At 38.4% G+C, this 17,308-nt stretch overlaps 1 long non-coding RNA gene across 1 annotated transcript; it reads left to right on the forward strand.

Annotated features, from left to right (window-relative positions):
- Nucleotides 1-706: 706 nt before the first annotated feature.
- On the forward strand, nucleotides 707-10,966 carry LOC115282197. Its single transcript, XR_003904545.1, has 3 exons — nucleotides 707-867; nucleotides 4,216-4,333; nucleotides 10,935-10,966. It is a non-coding gene; the product is annotated as an uncharacterized LOC115282197 (long non-coding RNA).
- Nucleotides 10,967-17,308: the final 6,342 nt, after the last annotated feature.

Genomic DNA, 17,308 nt, shown 5'->3' on the forward strand with positions numbered 1-17,308 from the left:
TATCAGGAGACACATTCAAAACAAACTCTCAAATACTGGCTAAGTGGAAGTCAAGTGTGTGACAATTCCAGCAGTGTATCTGTTCTTATGAAGTTAATGTTTATAAAGTTGAAAATAACTGCCATGTCGGTCACCCATAAGGAAAACAATGTTTAGGAAATGCGTCTTAGATCATTTGTGCACATTTTTAATTTTTAGTTTAAATGACTTTTTCTTTTTTCAGTATTCTTTAATCTAGACCTATTGAACTTGTGGGAAAAATACATTAACCCTTGCATCCTTTGCTTTAGACTTATAATTCTCACAGCATCATTAATGAACTGACACTCCAGCCATCAGACTTATTTCATTGTGTGAGCAGGGCCAAGCAATGGTTGGTTACCTTGGGTGACATTTAAGTGCATGTAATAACTAATTCCAGACCCATTTAATCTGCTTAAATCAGTACTTCTGAAAGAGATGACCCAGTAGAAAGCACTTTTATTTGGCAGCCCTCCACAAAAGACACTCCACCCCAAACAACATAATTAACAAGAAAAAGAAAAGAAAGAAGAAATATCTTGCTTAATGGAATGAGGAAATGGCCACAGCTGTGACAGTAACCGTGATGACTATTTGCCAAGCTGAGTGACGATGGATGGACGAAGACCATTAGGAGAAGCTGTATCTTCAGCTCTTAAGCAATGTAGCTGCAATCAAAGCTTTGACCAATGGCCATTTTCTTGGAAAGGCAAAATGTAGGAGCATGAGCTGATCTGGGGGAGAGACCATCCAACGACTCAATTCTGTGGAGCCCCCGTTTCAGCCACAAAACATCAGGAAGACAGGGAGGGGGGACATCCAAACATACAGATAGATGGACAGACAGTGAGTAGAAGGCACCTTCCATTCCTTGTATCCGTGTTTCTTTTTTTGGTTTTGTACCAAACATTTAGAGCCCATGTGACATTCTGGGCCTATCTACATCTGGGCCAGAAAAGTCCATTATGTTCTGTGTTTAACTCACAGGACCTACAGCAGGAGTCTGGGTCTCCCAAGAAGTCCTAGAAAAATTGACAGATACAATTTATCTTTCATACTTCTTAGTGCGATTGTTTAAAAAGGTGAAATAAATTTAATTTCAACAAGGGGGCTATCTTTGGATTCCATGAGGATGAGATAGAAGAATATGTATTTACATTTTAATTGATGTCATAAATTAATATTTGTATTGCCATCAAAGTTAGAAACATATTAAGTTTTAAACTCAAGCATTCTAAAAGGGATATATGTCTTCTTAATACTTTTTGACTTCCTTAAACTTTCTTTGGCTCACTTTTCCCATGCATAAAAATGGTGACAATAATATCTACCATGCAGGGCTTGGACAAGGATATAAAGGAAAAAGAATTATACAAAACATCCAGCATGGTGCATGGTACATAGTACAGATCTAATTTCCCTCATTTTAGACAGGGTCCTAATTTAATATTTTCTGTGTCTCTCTTTCCCTAAATAATTTGGAACCATTTTTAAAATCTCATGGACATACTTGAAAGCTATAAAATAGGGAAAGTAAAATCTAATGTTTCTAAAATGTTTGAAATCATTAATTAAAATAGTGCCTAAGAATGAAAGGTTGTCTATCAGGTTGAAGGTATAGTACATGTTTGTTCTTTACAGTTTGAACAATATCCAAATTTGATTTGTTTTTCCTCTTGACTTCCTGTACTTCCATTTGTTAATGTCAGAGATTCAAAGACCATGGATCAGCTTCGGGCACTGGGTAAGCCTAACCTTGAGTTGGAAGAAGTTGGAAGGTGGTTTCTTCCCAAACCCATCCCTGATGGTGGGAAGAGCTCTCTGGAAAAAGCTCTGGGCATAGATACATTGCTGTAACCAGCAAAGCTGGCATCAGGTGACCCTGAGCTCAAAAGGGAAAACTCTGAGACTTGCTTATCAGCTTGTGTTCATAGAATAGTTCTCAGCAAGGGCAGCTGTTCCACATTTGGGAATATATATGGGTGTTTTGTATTTCACAATAGCTGGAACATATTTTTAATATTTAATGCCTAAGAGCCACAGATGTTACCCTCCTGCATTGTGCTAAGGAGCCTGCAAATGAAAAAGAATCCCATATAATTTGCATTGTCTTGGATTTAAAGATAATACTACATACACATACATTTATACACACAGGTCTATATAATATATAAATTATATGTGTATCTACATGCAGAACTGAAACAATATCCATCTCAAGATGTTAATATAAAGGAATGCAAAGAATTACTAATGTATTTCTTTAAAATTTTTTTTTAATGTTTTATTTATTTTTGAGACAGAGAGAGACAGAGCATGAGTGAGGGGGACAGAGAGAGAGGGAGACACAGAATCAGAAACAGGCTCCAGGCTCTGAGCTTTCAGTACTGAGCCAGACGTGGGGCTCGAACCCAAGAATGTGAGATCATGACCTGAGCCGAAGCCGGAGGCTGAACCAACTGAGCCACCCAGGTGCCCCTAACTCATATACTTCTTAATAGCTGAGCTACTTAGTGATTAATCTTGTCTACCTCCAAATGTTGATTCTCGCATGATTCCCCAAAGGTACAACTCTAGAAAATAGGATTGCATGTCCCTACCACACCTGACTTCTGTTCAACAGGTATCTGAGAATCATAACTCACTTATTTTTTCTAACCTCAGGATTTAAAGATCACTCTTCCAAAGAGCCATTGTCAGAAGGCTACTTTGGGTAGGTAGTAAATCTGTGTGTGAGCCTACATGCAATGCATCTTCCTTAGGAATGCATGCTTTTTAAAGAAAGATTTTTGTAGGTGGTTCTTTTTTGTTCTGACATTGCATTTATATTGGGTTCCACCTCCACATTCTTTCATTTAGTTGCATTTTCAGAAAGCCAACTCATAAAAAGATATGTATTTTTTTTTTTTGTCCTATACTGGGGTGGAACCTCTTCTTATTTATATACACTGTCATAAACAGATGCTATAGAAACACAAACTCTTATTTTTGGTGGCAACTTGTCTTTCCTAACTTCATGCAGACCTGAAGGAAATTATATCCCAAGAAAAAGAGAGATGGCAACATGTTGGTTAGAATAGGGTATTACTTTTAAGAGCTGCATTGGTCAGAACTTTCTTTAATGGCCTTCCTAGGTCCCTGGGCAAAAAGGCTTTGGTTATCCTGAGGGTCAGTGCCTAATTCTTCCCAGCCAAAATGACATCAAAGAAGAAGAAAAAAAGAGTGGAGTTTTTAAAGAAATATTTTCCTGGGGGTATAAAGCTATGAATTAAGAGGAAGAAAGAAAGGTTTGAATGTGGACCAAATGCTTGCTAGTTATCACAATAACTATTACAGCAATTGAGTATCTTCTGTGTTGGTCTATGTCAGGATCCAATAGTCAACAAAAATGTCCTTAGATCCTATGTACTTTAGCTCACATGCATCTTTATATTTTTATGTTATTTGCAGAAGATAAAAGTAAAAGTGAGTGTATGCTTTTCTAGCAGTACCTATGTCATTAAGTGCTTTATTTCTTTGAGGGGAAAATTTCTCTAAATCAAATACAAGCATATCTTCCCCAAAGTCAAATTTTCCATCATTGATGGGAATACACCTCATAGTATTTTAAATCTCTTTAAAAATTTTTTTTATGTTTTTATTTATTTTTGAGACAGAGAGAGCATGACTGGGGTAGGGGCAGAGAGAAAGGGAGACATAGAATCTGAAGAAGGTTTCAGGCTCTGAGTTATCAGCACAGAGCCCGATGCGAGGCTCGAACCCACGAACCATGAGATCATGACCTGAGCCAAATTTGGATGCTTAACCAACTGAGCCACCCAGGCACCTCTTTTTTTTTTTTAAGAACAGTTTTAAGTTCAGAGCAAAATTGAGAAGTAGGTACAAAAATTTCTCATAGATGATTATCAATATTCTGCCCCTACCTTCACCCCCTCCCCCGAATGGTACATTTGTTAGAACTGATGAAACTACATTAGAATCTCTCAAAGTCCATGGTTTACATTATGGTCACTCTTGGTGTTACACATTCTCTGTGTGTCATCGTATTTTAATACTTGTATTATAAGGCAGATATTGGGTTCAAGGGGTCATATAAAGTCAGAACTCTGTCATACATCTACCTAGATGCCTGGATGAAGTTGTGTCAGTGACAGAAGTTTTATTCCTTTTGTCAGATTTCTTCTATTTTGCCAGGCTTTCAGATCCAATTAGACTTCCTGGTTTTATGTCATACTGGACGTGCCTACATGTAGCAAGAAAACACAGCCCTAGCCTTACTGGAAACAAGAAGTACTTAAAGGTTCATGAAAATGTGAGTCTTATTGTGAAATTTCTAATGCTGTTGCACAAATTTAACAGTTTCTCATCCAAACTTCCCCCTGTTGTTTCATGTAGTCTACCTGGGAAAACCAGGCCCAGGCATGCTTTTTATTTAACTTAATGACAAGAAGTTAAGAGGGAATGGGCATTAGAAGAAGCTTGGAATAAACCCCAAGGGTAACTGAAAACATCTCAGTGTCCAGCCACATTTTTCTCTGTCCTACTCATACCTCCCAGGATGAGGCTGCTGTTCTGAGAACAACCATATAGTTCATATAACTTATTTCTGAGATGTTCAATAAATGACAATATCTATTTAAGTGAACACATATATATTAGAGGGTCGACTCTTTCCCTTGGACCATACATATTATTTACCTGATAAGATTCAGAAGTAATCATGATTACCACAGTCTCTAATTTGGTAGCAAATAGACTTTCCTTGAACTCTGAGCATAGGTATCTATGTACCAAAATAAAAATTAACTTGTTAACATCCTAGATTACCAGCGGAGAAGATAGCATAAAGGAAAGAGAAAGTACCATTTCCTAGGAGTCAACCATTTTCAATTTAAAACAAAATACACTTAATCCTTGAAGAACACCAGTCTGAATTCTGCAGGTCCACTTACACATGGGTTTAAAAATTTTTTCGATAAACATAGCATAGTACTGTAAATGTATTTTCTCCTTTAGATTTCCTAATGACATTTCCTTTTCTCTAGTTTACTTTACTGCAAGAATATGGTATATAATACATATAACATACAAAATATGTGCTCCTCAAGTACACTCTCGGTAAGGGTGTAGGTCAATGGGAGGATATTAGTAGCTAAGTTTTAGGGGAGTCAAAAGCTGTACACAATTGTTTTTATTGTTTTGGAGGAGTTCAACTCACCCCTGTGCTTTTCAAGTGTCAACTGTGATCACTTTTTACCTTTTTACTCAGCCCCAATCACATATTTCATATCCTCTGAAATCTCAAGCTTTAATGCCTAAAATCCTTAATAGTTAACAGAAAAAGACATTAGCTGCATCTACACATTTACAACCAGACTGAGTGCGTTAGACTTTTGTAATAAGTCACATACAGTTAAAAAAAAATGTGTCTTTAAGTTGATAGGACAATATACATGGGATTTTCCCTTCAGGGATGAGTTGTGTAGACACACTGTTATTATATAACTCTACATCTTCCAAGTCACTCTTCTTCCTTAGAAAGCATCAGTACCTCCAGTTTATCTGCTGCTTGTGGCCTCTTTTACCATTAAAAGCATAGAGACTAGCTTCCAAGAAGAGTAATAGGACAGAGCTGCAATGCAGGTATCTATTCTGGCTGTCTTGCATTGCCTCTTACAAAACAACTATATTTAGGGAATGATTTCAGCAGTTTTAGACTCTAAGTTTGGTGGATAAATACAATTTAAATGTCCTCACAATTCTTCATATCAGCAAAAAGAGAACACAGATCTGAGTTATGCTATAATTAAAATAACAAAAACAATGTATCTATGTGTGTGCATGTGTGTATGAAATTCTTCCAAAAGCATACCTAAATGTTTGTGGTGCTCATCTCTGGCTGATGAGCTTATGAATAATTTTATGCTCACCATGAAAATTGGAGGTACTTGTCAGATTGGATAATGATTAACAAGTTAACATCATCAGAACAAAACAAAGACATAAGGTGTCTTTGGTGACCTAAAATTAACATTTACTCTCTGTCTGCAGCCCTTAATTTCATAATCAGAACACCAAATTATTTGTCAGAGCAGTGAAGAATATTCAACCAGCAGAAGCACAAAGTAATACATCATGTGTAATAAGGAGGAAGAGACAAAACAGTGTAATAGGAGGAAGTTATAAACACAGGATACAGTTTGAAGAGCTGCAGCCACTGGGCAAAATGTGTTTTTGTTTGGTGAAAAGGGTGTTAATCTACAGTCAGGTTTTTAAGAAGTGTTCCCTGAAAGTACGGATATGACCTTGAAGGTAGATTGCTGTTTTGATAGAAAATCCGAGTCTGTGGTGGAGGATTGAGGCGGTTTGTGGAAATGAATTTTGCCAGCCTCTGTCAATACTAATTACATACTTCTGATTTCATTTTCTGAGATGGTATTCATTTGTTTTAGTTTTGATCTTTAATGCTTGCTCTCCTTTTGCAATCTTTGAATTCTTTCTTCAAAACAAGATTCCTTAGACTTTCCAAAGCCTGATATTGACAAGAACAGCCATAAATGTTTGTAGAGGATTTGGATGACCACCATGCTAGAGTTCATGGAGGGGGGAATTTGTCATTTGTTATATGTAATTTTATTTGTACCATTCGATATTTCAGGATTTTATTTATTCCATTTGAAAGGGCAAGTTGTTTATTCAGTTCTCTTGCAAAGAATCTCCGTGATGTTGAAGAATAACTCTGTTTTTGAGGGGCACATAATTACACACCTCGTGGAAAGAATCTCTTTACCTTCACCTGAGTGCTAAGCGTTCCCTGATTTGCCTTGTGAATAGCTGCCTCTTCTTGAAGAGCTGGGTGACAAACTCATCAGGCAGAGGTTGTGATCTCCAGGGACCGCTGGGGATGCAGGTCTGAATTTTGATGTCCTCTGAGCAGATGTGCCAGTCTCGCTGCCCTGAGCAAGGCGGCTGCTCTTGGCTGCTAATAACTAGAGACAAAGGATTCTAGCTCTGGGGTTTGGAATGGAGAATTCTGACTTCAAGGGCTTTCCTTCAGAATTTACTCTGTGGAATGGAGGTACAGCCTGCATGAAAACTAGAGCCTACCTTTTATAATGACCCATCTGATGTGTTTTCCTCTTTTTAGCACAGAATGTATCGTCATAAATTAAAATATAGACCTGAACTTACATATAACCCAGAAATTGGAGAAAGACATGAGAAATAGAGGCAGCTTATACCTGTTTTCCATTTCTTTTATAGTCAGAGGGAGGAGCCTCACACACACTGAGTTCTTTGTCTGGAACATGCTACCTCCCCCAGCAACCCAAAGTGGAGGACCCACCCCTCTCATATCTCAACTCAACCATCAGGAAGACTTCTCTTGATCCCCCAAACTGTGTTTTCATAGCACTAATATTTTCCCTTCTTAGAAAAAAATGGGAATTTTCTAAGTATATTCATGTGATGTTTTTGTGTAATAATTGTACTGTCTTTAATAATCGGCTTAAAATTCCATGCTAACAAGAAGTCAGTATGTTTCTCTTACACAGCATCTCCCCTCCCTGCATTCCCATGTCTTAGAACATAAAGGGTGGTCAATAAATACTTATTGGGTGAATGAATAAATGGATTGAATAAATGCAAAAATAGATAAATAGGAATACCCTTTATTTTGAACTTCCTGCTAACCTGTAGCTTTTTTTTTAGTTTCTTTTAGCAACTTTGGTCAACTCCTTAGATGGTTTTCCAATAAGTTCATCCATGTCTCTTCACATTCTACCCAAATGGGTAGAATTTGGGCAGATTCATTTCATTCTTGATTGAGTGATTGATTCATTCATTTCCCTGATTCATTTCATTTCTTCTTATGGCTTCCATCAACCTTGTGTACAATGGCTCTTGAATCTATGTTTCTTCACTTGACCTTTCTCTTCAGTTTAAAATGACCTCCCCCCTCCTTTCTGTTTGACCTCTCCAATAGATAAGCTTGTCTAGGCAACCCCAGGTCAACATCGAAAGTGAAGGTAATTCTTGCCTCTCTTTCTGTCCCATTTCTGCCCTGCTCCCTAATGCCTCATCTCCCAATTGCCTATGCTAGAAAATGGAACGTTATGTTTGACAGTCACTCACAATGTTTCATCAGCTCTACCTCCAAATTGCTTCAAGAATCTTTTCCTAGCATTCCCTCTCTCTGTCTCTGTGTTAGAACAGGCTCTCCCATCTCACCAGAACCACGTTCTTCTTGACTCTTGTCCATACCGACTAGCACACTTTTTTTTTAATGTGTGTGTGGCTGTCAAAATTATTTTTCTTTAACACAAATCTGCGTCCGCCATTCTTCTACTTAAGAAAGCCTTCAGTGGCCGCACATTACCATGTAATAAATTGCAACCACTGAAGTTATCATGAAGTTATGGCTTTCATCACCTCCATTTTGTCTATGTTCCAGAGATCTCTGTTGAAGTATAATAGGATATTTCACATGTCCCTGCACGTATATGTTGTTTACATGTGTTAGTATATGTTTATTGTTCTGACTGAAATGCCCCTCCTTTACTTTTCTGAGCCAAATAATCTCCCACTCATGCTGTGAAACCCAGTCTATCTCTACTGAAGGGATTTTCCTTTCTTCCTAATAGTGCTAATTGTTTCCTCATTTGTATGTCTACAGAACCTCATCTGAATTTTTTAGATGGCACTGTTTGAAAATTGAGGGATGGATCTAATTCTCAGGATCCAGAGGAATGCCTACAACAGTTAGCATGTTAGTATTGTTGCTGTCGTTAATTGAACAAACACTTATCTCATTCTTATATTGTTCCAGGCTCTGTGGTGTTTACAGATATTAGCTCATTTAATCTTCGAAGCAACTCATGAAATAGCTACAGTTATTATTCCCATTAATATATGAGAAAACATAGATATAGAGAACTTGAGTAATTTGCTCAATGTCACACGCAGGCCACCAGGAACTCAACCTGGAAGGTCTAGCTCCTGAGTCTATGACCTTGCCAACTTCAGCACTATGCCATATCCTTCCAGTGGATGACCGTCTTCGGGATATGTATATCGGCAGAATTTCAGACTAATGAAATTGTTTCAGAAGAGTTGCTTGGTTATCAGTCTCATTATTCATTCAACCATATAGCCATAGAGTGCATTAACCAGAAGTTTCCTTCGAACTACAATGTTTGATTCGGGCAGCTGCTCAGAGTCACACAGCTTTATGACCTCTTCATTCACATAGTGCAAAACCCAGAACACCCTGTTCTCCATGAGCCTAGTGTCTCTCAGAGTGGAGAGGATAGGTAGTTCTCATTAAGCTTTATGAAGCTACGTGCTAAATGGAACTCAAGTTGCTTGGAGACTAGGCGTTCTTTTATCTTTCGGTTGCCCGGGATATTTCCTGAGGCAGAGCTCAACAGTTGAAAGTCCAAGCCTTGGGGGTGACTTTTTATTTCCTGGACATGTTGGCTTTGAGATGGTTAAACAGGTTCCAAAATGTGTAACCTGTACACAGACCACAATCTTTTGGGGTATGTTTCTCTTCTGATGGAATGGTACCATTTCACAGTTAACAATTTTGGATGAGTATAAATAGCTTAGTGGTTAATAGGTTTGGCCTGTAGGTAATAATATATTTCATCATGTAGGTTACTACTGCTTTGATAAATCCTAAGTTAAATGGAAAAAAAGAATCATTTTTTACAAGTCTACGCTAATCATGCATTTCATGTTTTCGCTCTTTTGCCTCCTTCTGATTACAAGGCAATCATTTCAAAAGCAATACATTCATTATATACTTACTATTCAAACATTACAGAAAAATATAGCACAGAATATAAAAAGCTTCTATAAACCGCTTCTCAGAGGCTACAGTAGCTAACAGTTTGGTACACTCCTATAATTATTAACACACAAGCACATATTTATATACATATATATTTATAATTATTAACAGGAATTTTAAATAAAATTATATTTTATTATAAATAGTATTTTTAAATCTGGCTTTTTAACTGAGCAGTAATTATTGAGTGTAAACTACTCAGGAAGCATTGCATTATATAATTTCTCTTGTAAATGAGAATCTGACTGTTCAATGTTGCCCAATTTTATATCTCTAAAATGTTTTGTATTCTAATAACTTAAAACAACTTTTGACATAAAAAGTGTTTGCCATCTTAAGTAACAGAAGTTAAAATTTCCTTAATTTCCCTTTATATCATTCTCTGAATGTTCTTGACCACTGAAGTGAACCAATAAATTATATGGGAACTTTGCTGTTCCTCTTTATTTTCAACACACGCATGTATCTATCAGCCTAACTCAGTGTTCACCAGATTCAACCACATTACCCATGTTCTTATCTGCATTTGCATTTCAACATCTGTCCACCTTGAGAACTCGAACCTCTAACATTAAAAATAACTCCCCCATGAACAAACAAACCCTTGCATAAGTTCCCATTAAATTTTCATAGCAAATAAGTTTAATAATTTAAGTTAAACACACATACACAGAGAATAGGTGAAAAAGAAACACTTTCGTGGATAAGATGACAATGACCAAGGTTTAGAATGGATTTTTTTTATTAGACCCTTTTCCACCTTCTGTAATAATTTTTTAAACACTTCCGAATATCTGTAATCACTGTTTCCATCCAGGGTAACTCTCTCTTAATAAGATGCAGAAAAACGATAGCACCATCAGGAAAGAGTGAACAGAGCAGTGAGAGGGTCAGACAAGTTAAAGACCGTCTGAAGAATACAGGCATATTTAGGCAGTGCGACAGAGTAAAAAGAGAAGGTCTCCCTCCCCTCATTCTCTTCCCTCTCCTCCCTCCCTTTCTCCCTCTGTCACTCTCTGCACTTATTTATCTACTTATTAATGTTTTTTTTTATTTTCAGAAAGAGAGAGAGGGAGAGACCGAATCCCAAGCAGGCTCCATGCTGTCAGAGCAGAGCCCGACTTGGGGTTCAATCCTCCAACCTGTGAGATCGCGACCTGAGCTGAAATCAAGAGTTGGATGCTTAACCAAATGAGCCACCTAGGTGCCTCTGCATTTGAGTTTGGGGGTAGGCTCAGAGGAGAGCAAAAACAGAGAAGCCGTCCTGGGGACATGTTAATAGCTGAACTCAGCCATGCAGAGAATTTACTGTATGTATGTATGTATGTGTGCATGTATGTATACCATGGGGACTATATTAGAATTGGGGGAGAAATCTCAAGGAGCCAGATTTCAAAATAAGAAAATGTATTTGCAGTCAGAGATGTACATGAACGACTTTGACCTCACTGAATGGTGATGAGGATGGTGGTGATGGTACCATGGAGCAACAAGGAACAGTTAACACGCATCGACTGTCATCAAGTACATTGCCTGCATTATCACACCGAATTCCTCCAAGCAGTCTTTTTTTCTAATGTTTTTATTTAGTTTTGAGAGAGAGAGAGACAGCGTGAGCAGGGGAGAGTCAGAGAGACACAGAATCCGAAGACAGGCTCCAGGCTCTGAGCTGTCAGCACAGAGCCTGACGTGGGGCTCCAACCCATAAACCATGAAATCATGACCTGAGCCAAAGTTGGATGCTTAACCGACTGAGCCACCCAGGGGCCCCTGAACTAGCTATTTTTGTTAGGCCAACTTTGCACACAGGACATTGTGATATTAAAATATTTTCAACATCACAAAACCCCTCACCATTTTCAATGTTTTACACGAGATTAAGTTCAAATGAGGGGTAAGCTGCATTGTAGGAATGGCTCTGACTCTGGAGACCAGACTCCTAAGGATTTTGCTGCACCAAATGGTAATGACTCATTTATTACTGAATTAGCCATGGAATCATCTAAATAAATATTTAGTAATCGCCTCAGTGGCCACCGTGAGGGTAAGAATGCAGTGAGATTTCAACAACTGGTGAATTGTTAGATTAGCATTTATTGGTGTTATAGTCTATGGCCAAGCAAATAAAAAGGTCGTTGCTTCTGGGCTGACAATTTTGAAAGCCTTCTTCAAATCATGTCATGACTATTAACCTCCCCTTGCCCCCCACCCCCCACCCCCTGAAGCACACATTCATTTCAGACACTACTTCCCACTCCTAGTGTTGGGCACACACTTTAAAAGCCGACAGACTTTGGAAGACTCCATCATCAATGCAGACACAATACTTGCTCTTTAAAAGTCTTTCTTGTCATTGTGACAATAAAGAGCAACTGTTCATCTTTTATGTCACTCTATCTTGTTTATATGAAAGGAAGAAGTCCGAGGACCAGTTCAGTGCTGTGCTGGACCAGATCTCTGCTTTCAGTTGTCCTGGGACCCAGTATATAGGGCTCTCAAAACAGTATGTTTGCTCACAGGGTGAGGCAATATATTGCAACATTTCATTATTGAAATATAAATATAATTAGTGTTATGTCATGTCCAGTTTTCTAAGGATGTACCATTACATATTTCTCTTCACACATACAAACTAGAATGCTCTATTTTCCTTAGTCTATGTGGTAGAATATACTTTGTGAGTGTGTGTGTCTTAAAATACATGCACACACACACATACACATGCACACATACACACACACACATACACATGCACACATACACACACGCACACACACACATATACACATACACATATATACATATTTTTTAAACTGGAGCATGAAATTTTGTAGTGGGACTCATCACTTGAATTTGTCAGTGGTGAGGACACAGTTCTTTCCAGTCAGCCTCTTAGAACTTGTAGATAGATGATAAAAAGAATTACAATTAACCAGTAAACATTTAGAAAAATATTTAAACTTCTGGATCTCAGTAACTGTTAATTCAAAAATCTGAGATTTCCATCACTGTCCTGGGAATGTTTCACAATTGCACCTAGTCTATAAAATAAATTTGCCTATGTTAATTTCATACGGATTTCAGGTCAATACCCACACACCCCCAAAGGAACTGACTGCTTAAAAGAAATAAGAAACAAAAAACCCTTCTGTATTATGACTGTTGCACACTTGGTTACTTTTATGAATGGTATGTTTTTATTTCAACAAGATGATTTGTACTAATTCTTGGGTGTGCTTTCAACTGTGGTTTATGAGAATTAAAGTCAGCTTTGAATCCTGAATTTTAGATAAATTGACAGCGATGTAGTTCTGATAGCATGTGATCACCCTTTCTGTTCTCTATCAGCCCCAGGCCATTTTCCATGCCATTCAATTAAGGAGTTTCCATTATGACTAACTTTATGTGCTCTGAAGATCTTTCATCATATGGTGCAGCGAAGCATTATTTTAAAATAGAAATGTCTATAAGAAAGCTCTTTATTTTCTTCCTATTGTGACATGTTCCTTTTAAGTGTGTGTACACCACTCAGACACCGTCTGATTTATTCCTTGATTCCGGGTGGGGTCTGTAATTCTCCCTCTTTGTAAGGTCAACCTTTGAAGTTCATTTGGGGAAAGGAATAGGACAATGTGGATATTTCAGAGTCCAGCTGAGAAAAAGAAAGAGAAAAAGGAAAAAAGAGCTTTGGCCTGGCCACTTCATTCATCCTCTCTCTTTCTCTCTCTCTTTCTTTCTCTCTCTCTCTCTCTGTCTCTTTCAGCACTTAGTTTTCCACTCTGATGAAGGCACTTGAAATGCAACATTAGTTCAAGAACTGTCAAGGGGTAAACTAGCAAAAGTCAGGCTTCCAAACTTTCCAATTGACTTGGCAAGACATAAATTCCTGAGGTAAGTATGATAAGTGACTAATAACATATCAGTAAATATCTTATCTCTATTATGTTCAAATTACTTTGAAGGGATTTATTAAACTCAGTAAATTAATGAAGAATGATAGCTGAGCTCGCGGTTTTCATAAAGAACTGATGTAAAAAAAATTGTAGGGGCGCCCGGGTGGCTCAGTCGGTTAAACCTCCAACTTCGGCTCAGGTCATGATCTCACGTTCGTGGGTTCGAGCCCCATGTCAGGCTCTGTGCTGACAGCTCAGAGCTTGGAGCCTGCTTCCGATTCTGTGTCTTCCTGTCTCTCTGCCCCTCCCCCTCTCATGGTCTGTCTCTCTCTGTCTCAAAAATAATTAAACATTAAAAAAAATTGTAACCAAAATGAGGTTCAGTTCTCAGTTTTAGAAGATATGCCTAGGTGTGACATGTGGAGTTACAGCAGACTATTATTATGATGAACACTGAGTAATGTACAGAATTGTTAAATCGTTGTATTGTACACCTGACACTCACATAACCCTGCACATTATTATACGAGCATTTTCAAAAGGCTATCACTGGGGCACCTGGGTGGCTCAGTTATTTACGCATCTGACTTTAGCTCAGGTCATGATCTCACAGTTCCTGAGTGTGACCCTGCCTCTGGCTCTGTGCTGACAGCTCAGAGCCTGGAACCTGCTTCAAATTCTGTGTCTCCTTCTCTCTCTGCCCCTCCTCTCCTCATTCTCTCTCTCTCTCTCTCTCTCTCTCTCTCTCTCTCTCAATCTCAAAAATAAACATTAAAAAAATTTTTTTTAAGGCTATCATTTGGGGTCAAACAGAGGAATAAGGATAAGAACTCCTTTCCACTTTGGCAAAGGAGAAGACAGTAATCTCACTTTTGACAAATCAATAAACACAAGAGTTTGTTCCTTGAGGCAAAAATGAATCTGAGTTAGTACTATTTTCTCAAATGTCAGAGAGCCATTTGCTCCCTTGCTGCACTTTGCTATTGAATCTAAGAGTCATCAGAGGCAGGCCATGCATGGACTGTGATTTTAGAAGACACAAAATTATCCATTATCATCTAATACGAGCGAAGTGATGGGAAGATTTCCAATGCAACTATTGATTTTGTTCTTCATGCTACAAAATTAATGCTCCCTCTTGTATGGGGGCCACACAAGAGCAGAACAAGTCACTGCCCTCATAAGCAATTCCTGCTGGGGTGTACTGTGCACAGACAATGTGACAAAAAGCAAGAACGGGGGTCCTGTGTTTGAAAATATTAATAGATGCTCAGACAAGTTCAGGGTTGCTCCTTTCACTTACAAACTGAAAACACACCCAGAGAAAGGAGATAGCTAGTTAAGTCTTTCTTGGCCAGAGCAAATATGAAGGCAATATGTAGTGCTCAAAGGAAAAACCATTAATCAGTATTGTTATAAGGCATTCCTTGACTCTATTGCTTCATTTCAGAAGGTGAAATCAAGGATGATTATCATCACACATGCAGATTTCTTGTGTCACACACAAGACTTTAAAGGAAAATTTTTCAATATTTATTTATTCTTGAAAAATAGAGACAGCATGAGCAGGGGAGGGGCAGAGAGAGAAGGAGACAGAATCAGAAGCAGGCTGCAAGCTCCAGGCTCCAAGCTGTCAGCAGCACAGACCCTGTCGTGGGGCTCGAACTGACACACTGAGAGATCATGACCTGAGCCAAAGTTGGATGCCTAATTGACTGAGCCACCGAGGTGCCCCAAGACTTTTATAGGAGAAAGTATGTTAATGTCCATCCTGAAATATAAAGTGCACTTTGAAATGTCTCGGTATAGTGTGAAAAGTCAGAGAAAGCATCCCCTAACTCTTTAAGGTATTTTCAGCCACCTGCAACATTAAGTAGGTCCCATGGACATTGGCACTAAATTGGTGAAGACTATACCAGCCAAAATACCATCCTCTTGTTGTCAGGGATGAGATGAGAAAAATGTCATTGGGAATATGTACATTTGTTTGATTCCTCTCATCAATAGATACTCTTACATTCTATAGACATACTGAGTTAGAGACACAGGACTGGAAAATATTGCTGCCCCAGTAACTAGGAGCATCCTCAAAGGACAAATTGTCTTTTCTCTTTCATTTTATTTGAGAGATATAGGTAGGGTCTCTTAGTCTTCACTGTACTTTGCTATTAGGCTTGCCCTTGCCCCTCTAAGCCGTCAGGTTGGTCTAGCATTCCTCTGAATGCACCAACAACCAATTAACCTGGATCAGAGACAAATAAAAACAAGCAGAAGGCAGTTACTTAACATTTGCAGGATATAGGGCAAGAGTTAAAATAGAGAGCCACATGCCATATGTCTCACTACTTAAATTATAAACTAACCTAAAAATGATTAAATGAAAATTTTCTATTCAACTATCTTGACAAACACAGCTTCCTCCAGCCTTGGAGATCTAAGTTTAAACTTAGAATTTTCAGAGGCTTTGGGGTTCCTGGTAGGCATATAAGATGGAAGAAAAGCCAGCCCTCAGGGTCTGGGCCCACACCTCATGTCTCTCACTGTTTTTGGTTCTGACCCAAACCATGAACAAACTTGTAGGAAGGTATATGGATATTCACCCATGAGGTATAAGATTCTTTCATACTCCGCAACATATTTTGCCTTCCCAAATAGCTACCTATGTCAATTCTTTGGAACTACTGGTATACATATGGCTGATGGTCTCAAGAGGACTGGCCTCAGGAGGCTATTTGAACAGAAAATTCCATGCTTTTGGAGCCCTGGAATAAAGTCTAGAAGAGAAACATTTTTCCATGGGGGCTTATGTCTTTACTCAACCCTTGTTCCATGGTGCATCCAGACCAAGGACAAAATGGCATGCTCTGAAGTATGGTGTTTGCACAGCAGCTGGCTAGTCCTGTCCAAATCTAAAGGTAGTGCCACTCGTGTGCTTCTGTGGCAGAAATGTCTCTCCAGACTCTCCCATCATGTATTTTTACTTGCCTTTACATATAATTCAGAAAATATTTAACTTTCAGCTAGAGTAAAAAAGATCACAGTTATAGTATGTCATTGAACCACATTTCATAATTACATAGATCAAAGTTTTAAGTTGAGAAAATCAGACCAAATCGTCTCTGCCTTCTGTAATTATTTTGTGAAGGATTTATTGGATTTAGCATGAATTTACTGCATGCATGCCACCGTCAGACCAGCTCAGACCCCTCTTCACTCCAGACAAGAGTTTCATCGTATGTTGGGAGATGCTTGGGATGCACAATGTACCACATCTTTCCATGAATATACTCTGGCTTAGTCTCTTTCCATTCATTCTGATATCCCATACATCAGACTGTTTACTTCAAAATGAGAGCCTCTCATATACGTGTTCTTCTTCAGAGAGGAGCTCCCTGGGGTTCACTGTTGGCTCTCTTCACCTCTCTTGATCCTTTGGGCACTTTCTGAGAAAATTTTCTCCAGTTCTTCTTTACTCCAGGAAAATGATACTGATGATGCAGAAATGTTTTGTATCTGAAGATGAAATGTCAATTCACACAGA

This window comes from Suricata suricatta, chromosome 17 (genome assembly GCF_006229205.1).
Source record: "Suricata suricatta isolate VVHF042 chromosome 17, meerkat_22Aug2017_6uvM2_HiC, whole genome shotgun sequence".
Lineage (NCBI taxonomy): Eukaryota > Metazoa > Chordata > Mammalia > Carnivora > Herpestidae > Suricata > Suricata suricatta.